The following is a 14,334-nucleotide window of genomic DNA, read 5'->3' on the forward strand; positions in this document are numbered from 1 at the left end:
GATCCTCCATCCCACATCTCAAGCAACGTCTCTTCTCTCCTCTTGGTTCGTGCATATATGAACCTTACGCATCCCTTCTTCCTCTTTGCATCACCTTATTCACTGGCTCAATGGCATAAAATCATCTTTCTTCTCCCCTTCAAGTGCTTTAATGCTTAGCTCTGACGCCTCTATGCTCTTTGCTATTTCTATTGTAGAATGTTAATCCGGATTGGCACTGGTCTAAAGTCTTTCCCGAATCTTCTTGTTCAAAGCACTCATCAAAATCTGATCCTGCAGCACTTGATCTGGAGTAATTTTTTTCAAATTCACATTTTGCTGCCAAACCTCTTAATGCTCCCACATAGTCATCAATACCTTCTTCCAGGCATCTGTTTTCTTGAATAAAAATTAAACTGTTCAAGAACTACATTAGTTTTCCCAGCAAACTGTTCTTTCAGCCTTGACATCCATATGTAAAATAGGGCTTTTTCTTCCTCCTCACCACGCGAGGTAAGTGTTTCATGAGCCTCACCGCTTCTGCTCCAATCGCTGTTTTCAATAATGACAGTTTTTTAGAAGCTAATAACTCTTCACCATCTAAGTAGGCCTCAAACAATTCTCTCCACAATTACCATTTCATACTGTGGTTTCCTGGAGATGGTAAAAATGGTATAGGCGGTTGTACTGTCATATAAAAGTTCCTCTTATATGCTCTGTCTCTCTCCATGTTGATAGCAGTATGGATTTCGATGTGATGCCTTGTTTCACTATATGCCTCGCACTAAACCAAAATAAATTGAAAACCAGCCATCATAACTTGCTCCAGCTCCTCATTAACATCATGTAAGTAAATGCGGTGGAGTTTTATCTTCCTTTTCATTTATTTTAATTTAATTTATTTATTTCTGTTATATTTTCAATCATATTAGCCCCTCTCCCCCTCCAGATGCTCCTTACCGACCTTCAGCAGTTTTCAGTCTACTTCAGGCACAAATAGTGTTCAAATTCTTGTAATGTATCTTATGTCTCAGGAGAAGGCGGTGACTGCACATGTCGGAGTGCAGAGCAACGTGTGTAAACACTGAGCTCATTTACCACCGCCAACGTGCCCTCTGTTCCTGCATCCACGTCGCCACTTGTAGGAGACGAAAGAATGGCCATAGATGCGTTAGGTTTAAAAAGGAGCAGAGGGGGCAGAGGCGGCAGGCGGCTGAACGGAGCCTCTCCAGTCAACAACTGTCATCAATAGAATATTTTGTGGCTTGCACTGGTCACGCGGGCAAGACCAGCGAGAGCCAGAGATGTGACAAGTGTGCCCCACAGTTTGAATACCTCTGCTCTACAGTGTGATTGGAGGAGGTAGGAAACTGAGTATGCTAAATATGATTTGAAATGAAGTCTGAGAAGTGTGTACATTCATCAAAATGTAGTTGCATGGCTCTATGACTATTCAGTATTCTAATGCAAGCAGGAACTCTGGGGGATAGAACACTGATGATGTCGCTGTTGCAGCTCTGTGATGTCATGAGGCTTAGTGGACATGAACACATCAGAGTGTGCACAGGGGAGGCCTAGCCTGTAGCAGAGGGAAAATGAGCATTCATAAGGCAGGATCTTATTAAGCAGACAACCTTCTGATCGAGTTCAGTGAGAGCATGGTTATGTTATGTAGATTTGTAAGGGGTAGATCCACTTCTAATTTTGCTCTTCTCCCCTTTTAGCCATAAGAAGCATGGTATCTTCTTCACTATTGTGGTGTCATGATGATGTGATAAGTTCTCCATTGTGACAAGTCACTGAGAAGCAGGTCATCAGGAAGCTACAGCATTGGAGGCAGGGTTTTGGATTATGAAGATCACTGTTGGAGCAATGGGAACTAAGTGACCAGACCAGAACCAATGAACTGAATAGGGCAAGGAGTAGGCTGCAAGCAAAGAAGGTATGTAAATAAACCAATCTGAAAAATGAACTGAACTGAATACCAACTTGAATCCTCCACTTTGACCCCTAACTCTGACAGTTCACCAACCCAAACAGTTATCAAAATCATCTATCTTTCTAATCCAACTTTCATGCTTCAAATTCTTACGCTTGAACCGTTTTTAAACTCTCCCGAATGTGTCTTTTTCCATCCTCACTCCAAGCCTATCCAAATCATACTCCAATCCTGCCTCATCTCCACTTCATCAACCCCAAAACCCATCAATCCTCTTATTCCCACCCCTCCCTCCTCTGATCCATCACCCTCTATTTCCTGCGAATCTGTCTTAATCCATCCAAGCTCTTGCTCCAGCTCATCACCAACCCGCCAAACTCTTCCCACACCCACCTGCCCACCACACTCTCGCCAACTATCCACTCTGCCTCATCCACTATCTATACTACCCAGCTTTATCTCACACCCAACTTCCACTTCTTCACCACACAATGCCTTTTTGTATCCACTACTCACACCTATAACATTCGTCCTAGCCCAAAATGACCCTCTATCCACTAACCTCCCTCTAGCATCAGTTCTTCTCTATCCCACCACTCTTTACCCACATACTCTGACTCCCTTTCCCACACACCCTTACTCTACATCATAAACTCTTCAGTCCTTCCCTTACTTCCCACCCTCCTTCCCAAATTCAACACATTTGCCCCCACCAATCTCTTTTCTCTCCTACCTACCCAAGTAGCAACATGGCTGTCTGAGCTCTCGTCCCCTCTCATTGCCCTCTTCACCTTATTGTACTCCCTCCTCTTCCTGTCTTCCCACTTGTAACCACTCCTCATCCCCCCACCATTCATCTCTTCCCCATCTTTGCAGCTCTCTTCCTCTCTTCCTACCCTGCCCTTCCGTCTCTCCTTCTTTGTCTCCTCACAGCCTTCATATCATTCCGCTTTTCCCTATTTACTCCCTGAAATAAACTTCCCTGACTCGACAGCTAGCCCCTTCCACACCTTCCCCTCTCCATCTTCCTTTCTCCCGCCACTCTCCTAAAGCTTTCCAGCACTCCCTTCCTCACTGCTTGTCTATGCTCTCTATCCTCTCCCTAACTGCCCCTTCCTCCTAATTCCCTCTCTACCCCCTCTCCTCAAGTTTCCCTTCCACCTTACTTGCTCCACTCTCCTGTCCCTATCCTCCCTTCTCCTTCATTTCCCCGTCTCCCCATGCCCCCTTCACAATTCTCCACTCACTACCTCGCTACGTGCCTCCTGCTCTTCTCCTGGCCCTTTTCCCCCTACTTCCCTGCCTGCCTCTTCCTCCCTTCTCCCCCTCTTTGCACTCTGGTCACCCAGCCCTCTAAACTGGTTCCCTCTCTCACCCTTTCCCTCTCTGCCTTGCTCTGTCTCCCCCTTTGTCTTCTCTACTCCCTATGCCTCTTCCATTACCTCTCACCCCTATCTACCTATCTCTCAACTTTGCCTCTATGGCTACATCTCCAGTTTACCCCTACCCTTCCCCCCTCATCCCCTGCCTCCCCAAACACCTTCGCTCAAACCCCTTTCCTCCCTCTTAACACTGCTCACCCTCATTCTCCTCTCATACCCAGCCATCTCATCCCTCACTCCCCTTCCCTTGACACTTTCCCTTTTTTCCCCTTTCCGATCCACCTTCCCCTATTCCACTCCCCTCTACTTCTGAACACTTCTCACCCCCCTCCCTCAATACCCCCCAACTCCTTTGCCTCGTCATACTCACCTACCTTACCTCACACCTGGCTAATTTCCCTCTTTTCTTTCTCACCCCTCTCACCCATACCATTCTCTTGCCTGCCTTACAGTCTCTCCATTTCACTCAATCTACCACTTTCTCACCCCTGCACCTGTTTAGCGCACTATATCCTGGCCTCTCGCCCCTTCTCCTCTACCCCTTTTGGTCCTTCCCCCCTTCCCCTGGTTCCCTTCAACATTCAACCTCAACCCTCTGTTTCCTCAACCCATCATTTGTGCCCCTTTTCCCATCTCCCCTCTTTTTTACCCCTTCTTCTTCCTCCTTTGCCTCCTACCTTCTATCTCCCCATCTCCTCCTTTCCTTCTCTCATCCCTCAAGCTTATCACTTTTTTCCTTTTTCATTTCCTCATCCCCCAGCACTCTCATCCTTTCCTCTGCTCCACCCTCTCTTACTCCTGCCCCCTTTCCACTCTTCCCCTTCCACCTTACCCCCTTTAACTTTACCCTCTCTCCTTGTGTTCCTCCCATGCCCTTCCCCCCCATGTTGCATCCCCTTCTCTTCACATCTATCCCTCTCCATCCTACCCCTACTTCCTTCTTCTCTCCACCCTCCTCTGCTTCCCTCTTTCATATTCCAATAGTTTGAACTCTCGGGGTGTCACGATCTTTCAACACCTACAAGCTAAAACTAATCCATGACAACTACAAAGTTGTGCTATATTCTCTTACCCATCTAAATCCACTGTGGATCCCTGGCCAATTGTGCTGTGCAATTGCACATTATGCAACACTTGCTTTTGTGTAAAGTCTTCGTAAATTTGTGTGGTTCTTTTTTTACATTTTAGAAGATTTTTAATGCCCTAATGCAGAATAGCATCTTGGAAGCCCTTTGGGGTAAGAATAGGGAATTGGGATGAGAGGAAGGGAAAGTCTGACAGTTAAATAAGAAGGGCAAGTTCTATAATGGTTTCATGTAGCCAATTACATTGCACATTACTTACCATGTATTAGTATAGTACAAGGCAGGGACGTGGCTTCGACCTCCCGGCCTATGAGGAGGCTTAGAATTTCCCCCACCGGATACCAGGTAAGTGAGCGCTCTGCAACCTCTGCGACACCCTCTCTCTCTCTTTCCATTCTGCACTCTGGCCCGAAACACTCTGCCCGACATACTTTAGATGTTCTCATCACCACAGACATCCCTCACCTTAACCGCTCTTGGACTGACCACTTTCTACGGTCTTCTCATCTGAAGCTCTTTATCCTTCAGGCAAGGACCCCCCTCCCCACCGCAGCCCTGTCACCTTCCTTCTCGGTCATTCGGCCCATGAAGCGTGTGTCAATAGATGCCTTTGCCTCTACTTTCTCCGCTCCTCCTACTCCTGCGGCTGACTCACACACTGATACAGCCCTTTCTAATCTGCATCTTTCTATTTCCAACACCCTGGACATCCTTGCCCCTGTCATGAGAATCTGGCTGAAGCCTACCTTCAAGTGCGACTCTTGGTATGATTCTGACCTTGCCGCCCTGAAATGCAAGTGCAGGGTGACTGAGAGGGAGTGGAGGGCTTTGGGTGCATCCTCTGACAAATTGGCCTGCTTCCTGCTCCAAAGGCAACACAGTCTCTCTGTCTTGTCCAAGAAAAGAGTACACATTCAAGCCTGCGTCTCTGCGGCCTCTAACAAAAGGGCCAAACTCTTTAAAATCTGCAAGGAACTGGCCAATTCTGTTGCAGTCTCTACCTCTCCTGTTCCCTCCCAGACCTTCTGTACGGCTCTGGTCTCTCACTTCTCTGCTAAAACTCAGGACATCCTGTCCGCTATCTCTGCTTCCTCTCCCTCTTCCTCTCTCTGACCCCCTTTGGCTATCTCTCCCTCGCCTCCTCCTTTCTCCTCTTTCTCTCTGACAACACCTGACAAGGTTTCTAGACAAGTCCCATCTATGAAAGTGTCGTTCAAACAGGTGCTCCCCTGCTCTTCCAGAACCATCAAGGACCACATTGACACCCTCGCTCCAGCCTTGGCCGATTTCTGTAATCACTCTTTCACCACTGGAACTTTTCCTTCTGCCTTTAAGCACTCCCTTGTGCACCCCCTCCTCAAGAAGCAGTCTACTGATCCGACCTTCCCAGCAAACTATCGCCCAATCTCCATCACCCCTTTCATGTGCAAACTCTTGGAAAAGCTGCCCCTCTCCCAACTTACTCTCCACAGATGCACAGCAACTGCTCTCCTGAACACCCGTGAAGATCTGCTCTCAAACCTTGATTCCAGCATTTCTTCTGTCCTCATCCTCCTTAATCTTTCTTCTGCTTTCGACACGGTCAACTAAGGCATGCTGATCAATCTACTCCATGTAATCTGGGCATCACGGATCAGGCGCTGGAGTGGCTGACCTTCTTCCACTTGGACCTCCCAGGTCCAACTAGATCCCTTTTATTTATTTCAATTTTTATAACGCGTGGCATGCCCGTGGGCCTCAGAGCGCACAAAGAAACAAGAACAGGCAATAAACCAGTATGGATCTCGCGGGGTCAGCTCGGGGGAGCCAAGAGGATACAGACACTAAGTTCATTCAGGGTTCTGGTTGAAAAGGAGTGATTTTATTTATTTTTAAAAAGAGTCAGGCTTTCAGATAGGTGTGTATGTCCTGGAAGAGGATTCCATTGCAAAGGTGCTTGAACATTGAAGGTGGTAACACCAAAGTGTACCAATTCATTCTTGGGCTGGACAAGTGTAGGACAAGCGGAGGAGCGAAGCTTCCTACCTTCTAACTTGGTTTCTATTCTGTCAATAAGATAGATAGGACACACTTTTTTTGGCTTTTAAAGGACAAGGTCAAAATCTTATGGGTAATCCTATGGCTAACAGGTAACCAATGAAGGGACCTTCTGGCCTCTGAGATGTGGGCACATTTGGGTAGTCCCTGTATAGCTCGGACCGCATTGTTTTGTGTGACCTGCAGGGCTTGAATATTGGCTTGCAACGTGCCTGCTAGGAAACTATTACAGTAGTCTAACCTGGAGTTGACTAATGCGGTGGCGAGCAAGGCACAATTGTTGGTTGCAAGATGGGGGGGGGAATATAATTCTCTTTGTGATCAGGCTGCAGGATGATAGGATAAAGGTGACATGGGTTCGCATAGATAGCTCATCATCTAGGATGACTCCCAACGTCTTTACTTTCTTCAATACAGGGATAATGTTTGAAGCTATAATGTGTGAAAGTGGCATAGGGAAGGTCAAGTATGCTCACGTGAACTTTTGATGCCACAATTAAAAGAAGTTTTTTTGCAATTAAGGGCAAGCAAATTGGCGGCCATCCAGGCTTGGATGGCTTTATAGATGGCATTAATGGCAGCCGAGTCCTGTTCATATTTCCCACTCAACTGGATGACGACCTGGGTATCATAGGTGTTGTTGGTATACCGAGCCCCCAGTGCATCCAGCATGTCAAGAAGTGGGTGAATATAAATGTTAAACAATGTTGGGGCCAGAACAGACCCCTGTGGGACACTGCAAGTTTGAGAGCAGGGGTCTGAACTTTCTTCCCCCACAGCCACTCGGACAGTACGGGGACCAAGAGATGATGAGATCCAGTGAGAGACGAGTGGGGAGCTGCTGGTGACCTCCCTCAAGTGTGTTACCAGGAGCGAGTGATGTCAGTTGTGTACCATCCACTGCCCTCACTTGCTCAGGAACTACTTTTCTAACTATAGGCACGCCCAGTTTCTTTGCTAAGGTAAGATCCATAGAATTCCCAGTTGCTCCCGAATCAATCACACATGGACCTCCACATCTAAGCTTACCTTCCCAAATCAAGGATACATTGAGAGTGATATGTGGCACCGCAGGCTGAATGGTATTTGCCACCATCTGTCCTCTTCCTGCAAATGGTGGAAATCTCTTAGTTGTGTGCGTACACCTTCCCACGAAGTGAGTTCCATCCCTGCAGTACAAACTCAATTTTTCTTTACGCCTCCTGTCTTGCTCTTCTTTGGGCAAGGGTCCCCTGACCTGACTTTTGCTCATAGGGCCCCTTACTTCCTTCACAATCTGATCTACTTCGGGACGTTCACTCCTACTCCATACTCTGCCTTCATAAAAATGTCTTCTCTTTTCTGTCCTCCTTTCAGTTAATCTAACTGGATAACTGAAGAGATTAAATCTTCTCTAGCGGTTGGTCTCTCTACTACTGTTGCCAAGACGTCCTTCAAATCATCTCGTAAACCTCAGTAAAATAGGGATGCTCTCTTCTCCTCAGGCCATCCACTCTCCTGCACTAAGGCCCGGAACTGTGTTATATAAGCTACCAGCTCCCTATTCCCTTGACATAATTCCAATAACTCCCCGTCTACACTCTGTGATGATGTTCTCCTGTCAAACATTTTACTAAACTCACACTTAAACTCTGTCCAACTGTGTAACTCAGTTGCTCCCCTTTCCACCAAAAGAACCGACCAAGCAGCCGCCTCTCCTGTAAGATATGAAATCAGGAGTGCTACTTTGGAGGTTCTTGTGGATAAAGACTCTGGCCTGCACAAAAAGTGTAATTCACACTGCATTAGAAAAGATTGAAATTTCCTAAACTCCTGTCAGGTCTTGTCCAATATCCAATGCAGGAGCTGCTGAAACCCACAGACCCACCAAAGTGTAGCGTCATCAACTAACTATTTAACCAGTTGAGTTTGTGACACCCCAGAAGGAAGGGGGTAGTGGAGAAAATAACAAACTCAGACACTGGAACTGCTACTTCCTTCTGACAGTGGTACCTGCATAGGTGAGAGATTCACAGAATTTTAGTTCATACATAACATTTCTATTGACTACTAAATTATCAGTAATATAACAGAAAATACCTGAGAGTTCTTCTGCATAAGCTTAGAGGAAAGGTCTTTTGATTAAATAAGAGTTTTGTAATCAATTGTTGCTTGCCTTTGAATTAAAATGTGCACCCTTTAATTCAAAAGGAGTATAAGTTCTGGGCAAAGAATTCAAGAGTTTATTCTCAGTCTTGACTAATCTCTTCTACTTGAGTTCCTTGATCCAAGACTCAGTTTTTCAGATTATTGAGTTCACTATTGAGTGATAACCTCTTTAGTATTGACTTTCAGAACATGTCTTTTCACACATTGACTCCCTTATTGCTGCTTAAGGATGTAGTAAGCATTTCAAAACAATTTCTTTACTCTCTTAAGGGTTGATATTCATGCTCTCTTTCCAAAACTTGCATAAGAAAATATTTGTTTATCTCTTTAGGGTTCTTAGGCAAGTTTCAATGCTTGTGTCAGTCACTGCGAACTCTGCGCAACAAAACAAATGAAAAAAAAACCTACGTGTGCTGAATTAAACTTTAAATTAAGTCTTTCGCTCCGGAACTAGAGTACTATAGCACAACGTAAGAAATAACAATATCGCGCGTACCGCTTACCTTCTTTTCCTGAAGAAACAGCCCGTAAGGAAAAAGCTCCTCTCTCACCTCGAATCACTGTTGGCGCCGAAAATCTCTGCGATCCACACCAACTTCTTCACAGGATTCACACAAACGCGACGCCACAGCTGCTGTCAGACGGAAACGACAAAAGGATCAAACAAGGCTCCTGAAGAGGTAAGCGGAATACGTGAGAGAAAGGCAGAACACGATTCCCTCACAAGTCAAAACATTAACTCTTCCCCAACCGGATCCTTTTACAGTTTTCAAAGTCTCTGGTTTATTATTCCTACTATAGGGGAAACAATATTTACAAGCAAGAGAACCTTCATTAGAAGAGATTGAAATGTACTTAGCTCAGATTTGAATATTAAAGCTTGAAATGAATCTTTTAACTTCCATCAGATGAGTCTTCTTTCTTGAAAGTTTCTTATTGACCAAAATCAGATTTCTTCAGAAAACAAATCTCTTCACAAGATTTCCTAGGCCCAAAGTCTCAGGAGAAAACAAATAACATGACTTGCTCACAGGATTAACTCAAATGAAAGGCAGTTTAGAATGTTCTAAGCAATCCTTTGTTCAGCCTTCACCCAATCACGGTTCCTTCTCCTTTCCTCCATTTTGGCTTGGGCTCTCACCAGCGTTCTGAGAACAAAGGTTAAGGCCTAACCAACTCCTAAAGGAAATTCATTTAAATAATAAATAATAAATATAATGAAGCTCTAAATGAATAAATAAAATACGGCACAGCCAGAGGATAAATAAAAAATAAAAACATATTAGTAACTAAACCAGAAATCAGAGTTTTATTTTTTCAGGGACCTAACAACTTCCCACCATATCTTTCTGGAGGTGCCAATGGGGTGGGAACTAAAGATATTCCGGGAGATACATTTATTCTTTTAGTTTCCTCAGATGCTCCCCTCTGCCACTCAACTCCTCCCTCCGGATACAGAACGGGTGGGTCACTATCCAACTCTTTACTCATCTTTCTAGAACCTGGGACCTCGGATTTATGCACAAATTGCGTAATTCCTCCATCTTAACTCCCAATGATACAGTCTCCTTCCTGGCTGCCTTTAAATCATTTATCTCCATCAACATCTTCCCTAATTCACTCAAACTTAACTCTGACTCTGGGTCCATCTTTACTCAGGCAGGATTAGATACGTGGGCCTTTCATTCTGTCGGGTCCAGTCTGAGATTTCCTGCAGGAGTGATGCTGGCCCACCAGACCCCCCAAGTCTGCCTGCCCAAAAGTCTCTGTACAGATATAACTACCAAGCTGGCAAACCCAAGGGGAAAGGGGAAGTGGAAATGAAAATAAAAAATGCTGATCTTCTCTTGCACCCTCTGCCACCTTCTAGGACTGGACTGGATGGTTCTGCGAAGATCTAAAAGGTAATGACAACAAGTTATTATCTGTTCTGCCTCTTGTTCCAAAAGAATTTCAATAGACCGGCCACCCACTTCCCTGAAATACCTGCTGCCTATGCTATTTAGCTGATACGCTCTTAATTAAAGCTGCTGCTGAATTCTTGAAAGTCTCTTGTTTTTTCCCTTGTTTAAATTGAATTCTATTTACTTTAATGTCCTTACTTGGGTCTTGAGGATTGGCTCGTGATACCCTCTGCCTCACTTTGATAGCTTCTGTATATTTCATGTAGAAGGCTGCGCGCGTAACCTTGGCTCTGTTATGACGTCAATTCGAATGCGCGAGTCTCTACACACTTGTGCACCTGCATGCACTGAAACTTACCAGCTGTAAATGTTCTATCTGCTCAGATGCGAGTCTGTGAAGCGGCGCAGACAATATAAACCTTCACGGTTTGACTTCTTCACTGCAGCGTAGTTTTTATACTAAACTGGGCAACCTTCATTTCTTCTGCCGGCTCGCCGCGACTCTAGAACAGCTGTTGGTCTCTGATTTGAATATTTTTCCTCAGAATGATACGCTCGTAGGTCCTTTCCTCGAACGCGAACCGACGGGGTCCGCTTCTCTTTCTGAATGAAAGGCGAACAAAAGATTACTGATAGTTAGTAATTACGTTGTTATTCACTTGGATTAGTGTCACACTACCGTCTATGACCGCGCGCCTTGTTAGTGCATTACTCGCGGTATGAAGCACAACTTGGTACTCATTCACACGCGCGCAGTCCGCCAGCAGTCAGTACTTTCTCAACATTAAACATTTCCGTATTTACAAATATAACGTGTTCTCATGCACGCACGTTTGAAAGAGTTCAGTAAAACTTTTTCTTAAAACATTGAAACTTATATTAACTTTAAAAAATAACTCGAGTTGTTTGAACTGTTTGAATTTAGCTTTCTTCATCTGTTTTCTGCTTCCCGCAGTGGCACTTGCTTCTCTAAAGGTTTCTGTAGTTCTTCCACTGAGGAGGTTTATTTACTTATTTAATGAACTATGGCAACTGCAACCTGCCCCTTAGGAAAGTAGAAAGAAAGGCAGTTTAGAATTATTGAAAGAATTCCAAACTACCTCACCTCCTGCTCCAGCCAATCAATTCTGCTGAACTATGCCTCCTTCTTGCCCTGGGGAAACAAAGGCTTTCTGACAGCAACATTAAGGAAGAATATCTGAATATCACATACCCAAAAACTAACCCCCAGAACAAGACTCATTCCAGCCGCCCTCCTTACTCTAACACAGATCACAACTCCAACACCTCCAACCTAAATGTTTCATTCATGAACTGTAATATGAGTGTTTCAGTTGTGAACTGTAATATGGAAACCTGACAGTGTAAAGTGGGAGCCTGATAGTCCTGACACAGAAGCATAAGCAGAGCGGGATGACCATTATCGACCATGCTTGCCAAGGTGGACTTGAGGTCCAGCTTGGCGGTGTCCGTCCCATGCTGAGCACTGAACCCCGGTTGGTGTGTGCCGAGCATCCCATGGTCTTCAATATGTTTTTGCAGCTGAAGCTATGCCAGTTTATCCATAGTGTTAAGGATAAAAGGCACATTCGTGATGGGCCGATAGTTATCTGGAACCTGTGGATCAAGACTAGGTTTTTTCAGCAACAGCGTGATCCATGCCTCCTTAAGGGAGGAGGGGACCACACCTTTGTCAAAAGAGAGGTTCATGAGTCTGGCCAACCAGGGTAGAAGAACCTCAATGGAGTCTTTAAAGACAACCACATGGCAAATATCCACTGGACAGGTGGTGGGTTTTAGGTCCTGAATAATTTTAGTAACTTGCTCTTCAGTGTAATGCGAGAAACGGAAGCATGGTATATTGCTAATGTCAGTGGGTGGGGCCTCAAAGCTAGTGGAGTCCTGCGTGGTAACAATGTTTTAATGGTTTACCTATGTGTAGAAATTTTTGCCAGGAAGCCGTCATGGATTGTATGACACCATGCAGCATCCTTGGTAACAACATTAGAAGGGGGTGGATCGTGAACGTCCTTCCATACTTTGAAGAGCCCACTGACATTAGATCGAGCATTGTTAATCCGGTTATTATAATAGGATGACTTAGAGGAAATAATTTCAGTCTTGTATTTCTTTACAGCCAGTTTATACTGCAGTAGCGAATCAGGGTTAGGGTTTTTTCGCCAGGGCTTTCGGATGCCCTTTTAGCTTGTCTAGCAGAGATGATATTGTCAGAAACCAGGTGTTGTGATGCACCTCATGCTTGATATTTTTTTTGTTTCAACGGGGCCAGATCAGAAATGGCTTGTTTTAAGGAAGAGTTACGGTGGTCTACAAGCATGGGGGGCTGGGAGAAACTGGTCAGAGGTTTAAGATTCGAGACCAGATGTGTCGAAAGACTGTCGGGTGTAAGGGTTTTGAAGTTACGAACAAGCTCGGTGATCCGAGGTAAAGCTTTCTTTTTGGCTATAAGTTAAGTGAGGCTTGGATCAACAAATGGTCAGACCATACACAGGGTAATACCTGCAGATGAGGGATCGAGAGATTTTGGGAGACCAACCAATCCAGGGTGTACCCACCTAGATGGGTTGCAACATCCACCCACTGTTCTAATGAGGAAAACGAGTCAGAGGGCAAGGCCCTGTTTTTCCAAGATGTCATTGGCCCAGTAGTTAAAATCACCCAGAATGATTAACGGGTTTCTAGATTTGGTAATGTGGGTGGTTAGCTCCATAATGTGTTCCTCAAAGTGTTGCCTGATTTTAGTGGGTCTGTATAAAACAAGCACATTTAACGAGGAGTTCTCTGAAGTTTTAAGTTTCACCCATAGAGATTCACATCCCTCAGGACTGTCATGTGGGATGACATGAACGTCAAGGGTCGCCTTACATATAAGTGCCACCCCTCCCCCTTTACTGCCTTCATAGTCAGCACAAAAAATGGTGTAGTTAGAGGGAGAGGATGGGGTAGCGTTGTTAGGGATAGTGTGATTGAGCCACGTTTCAGTGAGGGCAAACAAATCGGGCTCTTTCCAGCAGGTGGCCGGCTACCTCAATACCATGCTTAAGGAGCAACTTTGTATTGAGGAGGCTGAGTGTTGGACAAAAGGTGAGTGCATTGTTTTTCTTGTGTGGAGCACAAGTCTTGTGGTTATTTAGATACGCAGTAGTCTGTAGGATGTTAGGAATACAAGGACCATTGGACGCACCAGAGGGGCTAAGAGACACATATTGCAGGGAACGCCGTGGGCAAATGCCTACCTCATTTAGCTAGTCACACCAACATACCCAACAACCGGCAGACTTACTGAGAAGGCAACAAGGTTCCAGATGGCGATGGGGCGATGACCGGTGAAGACCGGCACGACGCATAAGCGCCGGCGCTGAAGCGCCTGAATGTCAAATAAATACCCAAGGGAGCTTGGGAAATGTAGGTTCCAGGCACGGACTTCACGCATTCACAAGAGTGCTTTTTCTCTGCCACGCAGTCCTGCACACACAATGTTGCAACAAGTCACAGCAATCACACGTGTACCAGAGGAGAAATACACTGGGTATGCTATATATACTTAAAGATGCACACAGCACTGCCTCTTGCTAATGATGGTATATAGCAGGAAATGTGAAACCAGAAAGCCGTGGATCGGCAAGTTAGCAGTATAAATGCATAGTGAGTGCGAGGCGCACAGCAGATCTCAGCCACATACCTAAAAAGGAAGGATGAGGTGCTGGAAGGAGGCAATCAATATAAAAGCTTTGCGGCGATGTGGGGCTAGGACCAGTGAAGACCGGCATGACGCAGAAGTGCCGGCGCTGAAGCTCCTGAATGTCAAATACCCAAGGGAGCTTGGGAAATTTAGTTTC

General features: G+C 45.3%; 1 protein-coding gene across 1 annotated transcript in view; it reads left to right on the plus strand.

Moving 5' to 3' along the window:
• Positions 1-1,698: 1,698 nt before the first annotated feature.
• AIRIM (AFG2 interacting ribosome maturation factor) overlaps positions 1,699-14,334 on the plus strand; it is a 102,383-nt gene continuing 89,747 nt past the window's right edge. The window contains exon 1 of the mRNA XM_069622649.1: positions 1,699-1,921. The gene's annotated coding sequence lies outside the window, so the exon portion shown is untranslated. The remainder of the gene's footprint in view (positions 1,922-14,334) is intronic.

The sequence above is a fragment of the Ambystoma mexicanum genome, chromosome 11 (genome assembly GCF_040938575.1).
Source record: "Ambystoma mexicanum isolate Mex_15411 chromosome 11, UKY_AmexF1_1, whole genome shotgun sequence".
NCBI lineage: Eukaryota > Metazoa > Chordata > Amphibia > Caudata > Ambystomatidae > Ambystoma > Ambystoma mexicanum.